Below are 7,386 nucleotides of genomic sequence, written 5' to 3'. Positions count from 1 at the left end.
CAAAGAGTTATGTGTAATGACATTACACATCAGTGAAACTTCACCTCCTCTCTGCTGTTCTTCTCACCGACAGGTGTAATGCAGCAGGCACACGTATGCAAATAGATGTTCAAGGGTGTTTCCTCATCCGTTTCAGATGAACTGTGGGATTGGAAATGGGCCTCATGCACATGAAGCCATTTCCACAGTGACTGATAAATGTGATGTCACAACTTTAGTTCTGAGACTATGCAGCGTTTCAGCACCTGGCCCCTGTGGCCTCCAGACTCCAGCTCCATCTTTATCAGTTGATAACTTTATATCTTCACACACAGACACACAAACACACACACACACGTCCTCTCTGTCCTGCTGGGTGTTAATGAGCTGCAGGATCGATCGCGGTGAAGCCACTGTGGATTTCCTGACCTTCAGTCCTGGACTCGACTCCCCAGTGTGTGCGTACAGTTCAGGTATGTTTCCTGATCAATAGACAAACTGCCACATCAGAGGGCAGCAGAAAGTCAGCAGGTCCCACGGTCGCCATTGCTACCAGATGGCTAAAATGGGTAGCAAAGCGTTGTTGTACTTCATCTATACTGCACCAGATGTAGTAGAGCTGCTGTTCAGAACAGGGTCAACAGCATAAGTGTCACTGACTCATTACTATGAGACTGTTTTCCAGCCTGTCGTGTAGAGTTTGGATAAGGAGGTAGTCAAAGTTTTTCAGATGTCACTGTGACCTGGTGACGGGGACGCAGAGACTGACTGTGTTTCTAAATTCTCCCACATGTCTCTGATCCAATTTGGGCTGTCCTCAAGGCACCCTCTCTGGGAACGACTGTGCTACAGCTCCAAATGTGGCTTCATCTGCTGCTGAAAATAGTCCCCAACAAATGCACTATTCCCTCCTGTTTAAATATAATTTCATGCCAGGTGTTTTCAAAGCTTTGTGTTCCTATGAGAGATTTTAAAACTCATTTAAGAATCACTCTTTCATCTAAAGAATCACACCTTCCAACGTACTGCACCACAGAAGTCGACTTGTTATGTCACAGATTCCTTCATCTATTCCTTCAGATTATAAAACCGCCCCATCACACACACACACACACACACATCCACATGCTGCAGCTAAGCCCTGAAACAAGAGGAGGAACCCAGGAGCACACAGTAGTGTAGGCGGCACAGAGGACAGAGCAAACAAAGACATGAAAACACTCAGCACTGTTCCTCTCATTATTGTTATATACCAAACTAACCCAAATTATATTTTTACATCAGAATCTCCGTTTCTCCTCCTGTGCACCAGTTTCTACTGGTGACTCATCTCAAATCAAACATTTTCCTAAATCCCACTTGGTGAGACGGAGCGCTCCCCCACAGAATTCCTGCAGGACTGGTGATATGATTTACTTAATCTGCCACATTAGCAATCAATAATCAATCCATCATTGACAGTTTATGAAATACGCTGCTGCTTTCCTGTGAAAAAACATTTTAAATACTGATGTGATCAGGGTTCACTGCAAAATCAGTCAGACATGTAAAGAACAAATGATGTAAACATCAGGTTTGAAACTAAACAACACAAAATGATGACTTCATAACAACTGTCTCACTTCCTGTCCTTCCTGCTGCTGTTCACTGATTGGCCAGACAACTACACTGAACATGCTGCACAGCATCACTGGGGAGCAGACGTTAGAGCGGACTAAACATGTTGTGCATGTCGAACTATTAGAACAAAGCTTGACCCATTTTTGCTTCAAAGGTTTGGAGCCTTCACCAGTATGGAAACAGGGCACCCCAGTCTCCCCACAGTGGACTGGTTATACACAAGCCCTCACATGACGAGAGTCCAGCTGCTGGAGTCTTTTATCCTGACAAACTATTGTCAGTAACATGTATGAAAACTGAAAAATGCTCAGACAGCTACAGTTCTGTGGTCTGATGTTTCAAAGCATGAGGACGTTTATCAGAAGGGGAGGGCAGGTGATGTATTTCATGGCTATTTAAGGAGTGTGTGGTACAGTCATGTGTGGGTCTGTAACTGGTACCAGCTCAGACCTTCAGCTGAAGCTGATCTGGGTGTGCCAGAGGTTTGGTCTCCTCGTGCTCTCACTGTTTCTCTGAATGTGATCATTAAAGACTGAATCAGTGCTGGACCAATCAGCTGCAGCCTCTCACTGAATCACACTGAACTCAGCATCTGCTCGGACTGGACAGACACTGCCATCTGCTGGACGCTGCAGCTTAGTACCTGCTAGCACTGCTGCTGCTAGTGCTAACTGTTGTGACACCTATTAATGTGGTTTCTGCTCCTTGGTTTATCGACCTTCTGTACAACTTTAGTTCACTTGTGACAAAACAGCTTTAATCTATATGATTTGGAGCACAGGAGTGTGACAGCGTACATCCAGCTGTGTGTGTGTGTGTGTGTTTGATGTTGAATCAAACCGTGGTAAAAAAATAAGAAGTGGGATTGGGTCTCAGACACCTCCACATTGAGGGGGGAGAGAGCTTGTGAATGGCGACAATACTTAAAATGAATAAAATCACATTATAGAGGTTTATCTGTGCTGCTTCTGCCTGGTGGGTGTCCTGTTAGTGCAGATGACAGACTGTTAATAACCACCTTCACTCTTTTCATCAACTGATTGTCAGACAACAGCTCCTGGGTGCAGACTCCTCCAGAGGAGCAAGACCTTCAGACTGAGAGACACACAAAATGACCCCAAGCCCAGCATGGTTTGGTAAATGGCTGCACTTATACAGCGTTTTTCTACCTTACCGGACAAAGTGCTTTATAGCCACCCATTCACACACTGATGGCGGCAGAGATGCCACGCAAGGCGATGGCCTGGCCATCAGGAGAAACTTGGGGTTCAGTCTCTGGCCAAAGGACAGACATGTGGGCTGAGGATTGAACCGCCAACCCAGCAATTAGAGGTTGACCCACTCTACCCCTGCACCACAGCCGCCCTGTTGGCATTACTTTGTAAATGTTTTGTGTTTCTGTGCATCTCGTTATAGTTATGTGTCTCTTTGTGGTCATTTTGCCTGTTTCTTAGATATTAGGCAGATGAACCCCAGGAGTCCCAGACACTGTGGGCCCCTGGCCTGGGGGCTTGGTGCCTATAGGCCTGTGGCCCTGTAGGCTTAGCGCCTGGTGCCTTTCGGCCTGGTGCATGGGGCCTGTGGGCCTGTAGGCCTGTAGTCTTTGTGCCTGTGGACCTGGTGCCTGTTGGCCTGCTGCGTGTAGGCCTGTAGGCTTAGCGCCTGGTGCCTTTCGGCCTGGTGCATGGGGCCTGTGGGCCTGTAGGCCTGTAGTCTTTGTGCCTGTGGACCTGGTGCCTGTTGGCCTGCTGCGTGTAGGCCTGCAGGCTTAGCGCCTGGTGCCTGTAGGCTTTGTGCCTGTGGACCTGGTGCCTGTAGGCTTTGTGCCTGTGGACCTGGTGCCTGTAGGCCTGCTGCGTGTAGGCCTGGTGCCTGTAGGCCTGCTGCGTGTTGGCCTGTAGGCTTAGCGCCCGGTGCCCTTCGGCCTGGTGCAAGGGTCCTGGGGCCTTTTGGCCTGCTGCGTGTAAGCCTGTAGGCTTAGTGCCTGGTGCCTGTAGGCTTTGTGCCTGTGGACCTGGTGCCTGTAGGCCTGTAGGCTTAGTGCCTGGTGCCTGTAGGCCCGCAGGCCTGCTCGGTGAGCCATCTATGACTAGTCACCCTGTACTGAGCAGCAGAGGGAGACAGAGAGACATTAACTGCAGTAACACATTCAGACTAACTGTGTGCACACAAGTTCTATATGAAATGACCAAAACACAACTGTTCAGTAAATGCATCACTGGTGTCGACAGTTTGTACGAGCTGATGTTTGCTGCATGATTTATATTTAGACTCTACTGACATCAGCCGTTCTGCTGACTAGGCGTAAATGAAAGTTCAGCTGCAAATCCACAAGGCGCTGAAAGCCCTGAGGAAACTCACAGCTGCTCAGACACAAATATATGAGACTGTAAAAATAACTGCGAGGTCACTGTCAAGGTGCCACATACAGACACACACAGGGGAGTGCAGGAGGTAAATTTAGCTGTGTGTGTTCTGGATCTGTCACAGGTTCTGGAGCTAAGCATGTTGTTCTGACTGAGTCGGCACCAGAACGCTTCACTCTGACCTAGAAAGGACTCACAGGCTTTCTGTGTAACCATATGAACACTCAGTAGTCAGTTTATTAGGAACACCTGCTATAGCAACAGCCAGTGGTGGAAGAAGTCCTCCAATCTTTTACTGAAGTAGTAACACCACACTGTAAAAATACGGGGTTACAAGTAAAAGTCCCGCTTTCAACATGTTACTTAAGTAAAAGTACAAAGTATCAGCATCCAAATCTACTTGAAGTACCATCAGTACCAGTACTGGTCCAGCAGAACGGCCTCTGATACTGGATCATAGTGACTAATTACTGTGTCCATCACTTTAATGCTGCAGCTGGTAAAGGTGGAGCTGATGGTAACTACCTTATATACTTATACTGGGAAGTACTTTCCATCCTGCTGGGTAGCTGGTGGATTTCCTACTGGGATAAATAGAGTCTGATGGTTCTACTGGGTTTGGTTTGATTCATCTGGTTCTGGAGCTGAAGGTATCAGGTACATGTAGTGCAGCCAGGTGAAACACAAAACACACAGGCTCAGCAAAAAGATGTCAAACAAGCCACATGTTCACTCATCCAACACTTCTGTGTTTAGTTATATATTTGTGTCTGACTGTACTCATGTTTGTCCTTGTCAGTGTCAGGAGCAAAGCGACAGCTGCTGACAACCAGAGCCAAATTAGCTGAAGGTGGAACATGCGTGTCAGCACTGTGTCTCGCTCTCTAGGTGATGAAGACCGGTCAGGTCATGGTCCCTGTCCAGATGTAACTGGATCTACTGCGGCATAGTGAAACTTTTCACACTTAAAATAGCTTTTTATTTAATTTAGATCATCGTACTCTTGACACACTGAACACCTTTGTCGTGCCTATCACTTCTAAAAGCTTGTTGAATTTCTCTTTGTGACTTCAGCGTTTGCTTGTTTCCCTCAAATGTTCTTGTTTTTGTCATCATTTCATAGGAAGGTATTCACTCGGTACTTTGATTTATAATGTCATTTTGTCTGGCGTGTTCATTTGTTTGTTAGCCCTGTGCAGACCAGTGGTGGAAGAAGTACTTCTAACCTTGACTTCAGTAGAAGTACCACTACAAAAGTGCTGTATTTAAAAAGGCAAAAGTGACACAAGTGAAAGTAGCTGGCTTCTGTGACTGATAAGTGATCACAAATAAATGATTAGTGTTAATGCATCAGTGCACAAGACACATCCAAGGAACTGAGATGCTTAATGGAGGGCGGGAAGAAAAAGTGTCCTGCCTCACAAATCTGTAGGTTTTAACACTAAAACTTCTCAAATTGTTGCTGTGCATTAAATATCAGGTTATTTGTGAATCCAGGAGAGAAGTTCAGACAGGAAGCATCTCTGGCTGAGCTCGGAGACATCGACGACCATAACAAGGGAAGAAAAGAGGCCCAGCTGTCAACGCTTTGCTTGCACCGTAGCCTGTTCTATGACCTGATCACAGTTTTCTTGACTGGAAAGTTACTTACAGCTGTCAGATACATGTGGTGCAGTATGAAGTACAAGACAAGTAGCTGGCATGAAGTGAAATCACTCAGGTCAAGTAGAAAAACGTCCACATTGACAGTGGAGTCATCGTGTGTGTCTTTGGACTGAGACTGGGCGAGTCCTTACACTGGTGGATCCAATCATTTTGTTATCATTACCACTATTTTTCACTGTGGTTTTCGTGTAATCGTCCCTGTTTGTGTCTCGGGAGCCTCGATGCTGCATCTCAGGGAGGATGACACACAACCAGACGAAGCAACTGTGAAGTCCAGCCACACCAGGGTGTCAGACCCAAGTTGAGCGGCTGACTCTGTCCTCGCTAACTAAAACCTGACTCCACGGCAACAGCACCCTGCTCAGGGAACAAGCGAGCCCCCCTCCAACCCCGCTGAGTTTGACTCACCCTGCTGGCTGCTCTCTCTCGCAGCACTCCTCTCCTCCTCGTCCGCCTCCTCGCCTTTACTCTCCCCGGACAGCAGGCGGCGAAGCAGGCCACAATACCGGGTCATCGTGCACACAACCCTGCCTCAGGCTAATCAGTCACTTCAGCTGTGCAGACACACTCAGAGGAGTCACTACACTCTCTGGCTGTTTCTCTTTCTGCTGCACACACCTCCGTAGCAGCTCACGCCTCCGTGTGACGACACACAGCCCAGCTGCTACACACACTGTGGGAGTGTGAGCAGCAGGTTCATGTCTGCTCCTCTTCCTCGGCTGCTGGTGGCTTTACAGTGTACCTCTGTCACTGGAGTAAGTTGGTGTGTGAGTCTGGTAAAAGGAATCGTGTCACATCACCTATCAGATGCTGTACCATGGACTTATCTGAGAAAATGGGCTCACACCCTCTTTTTGCATCTTTTGTGGGTATTTTGTTTCTTCTCACAGTTGCTTTACCTTTGGGGTTGTTTGTGTGTCTTTGTGGTCTTTGTGGCCATTTTGTGTCTTTCTGTGGCCTTTTCAAGCTGGCAGGAAACCTACAACACGTCTCTATAACATCTGAATCAGCTCTGAATGTAGTGAAACAACGATGCCACACTCGTTCTGAGGAGCAGGATTTCTCCTCGCTGAGAGTAGACGCTTCAGAAATAACTAGTGAATCCTGCTCTGCGGTTAAAGTGTCGGTGTGACTCCTAACAGGGGCTCTGAGACGCCGCTCGGGCTTCAGGTCTGTGAGTGAATGGGCTCCGACAGTAGGAGAAGAGGAGTTATTCTGCGTTTAAATGGTCACGGCTGGAAGGTGATCACAACTATTAATATCAGAGACCGACAAACTTGTGATGGCAACAGGAAACAACGCACACTCTGAGGGTGGGATCATAGTCCGCACCACGTCCAACAACATCAGCAACCACAAATGTTTACAGCTTTTCTGAACAGTCCCACTGGAAGGTCATCAGAGACAGAAGAGAGGCACAGCAGAGACCAGGCGTCCATAACCGCGGTAACCGTACACAGCAGAGGCCAGGCGCCTGTAACCGTGGTAACCGTACACAGCAGAGATGGCTGTACTTTTAAATATTACAGTTGTTCTCTATCGCTTCCATTCATTTCTCACAACAGAATTGAAGTTTGCAGATCTCCAAGTGCATTTCTCAAAACAACACGTACAAACTGCACAACATAGTGGATAACCGGAAAAAGCGCGTCACCTGCTCAAAATGCTTTGTCTATCGTGCAGAAGTGTGTTTTTTCATCAATCATTGTGTCAGAGGCAGCAGAATCCCATGTCATTTCCTCAACAATGTGAACGT

This window comes from Monopterus albus, unplaced genomic scaffold (assembly GCF_001952655.1).
Source record: "Monopterus albus unplaced genomic scaffold, M_albus_1.0 scaffold287.1, whole genome shotgun sequence".
Taxonomy (NCBI): domain Eukaryota; kingdom Metazoa; phylum Chordata; class Actinopteri; order Synbranchiformes; family Synbranchidae; genus Monopterus; species Monopterus albus.
Note: the sequence above shows the minus strand (reverse complement) of the source record.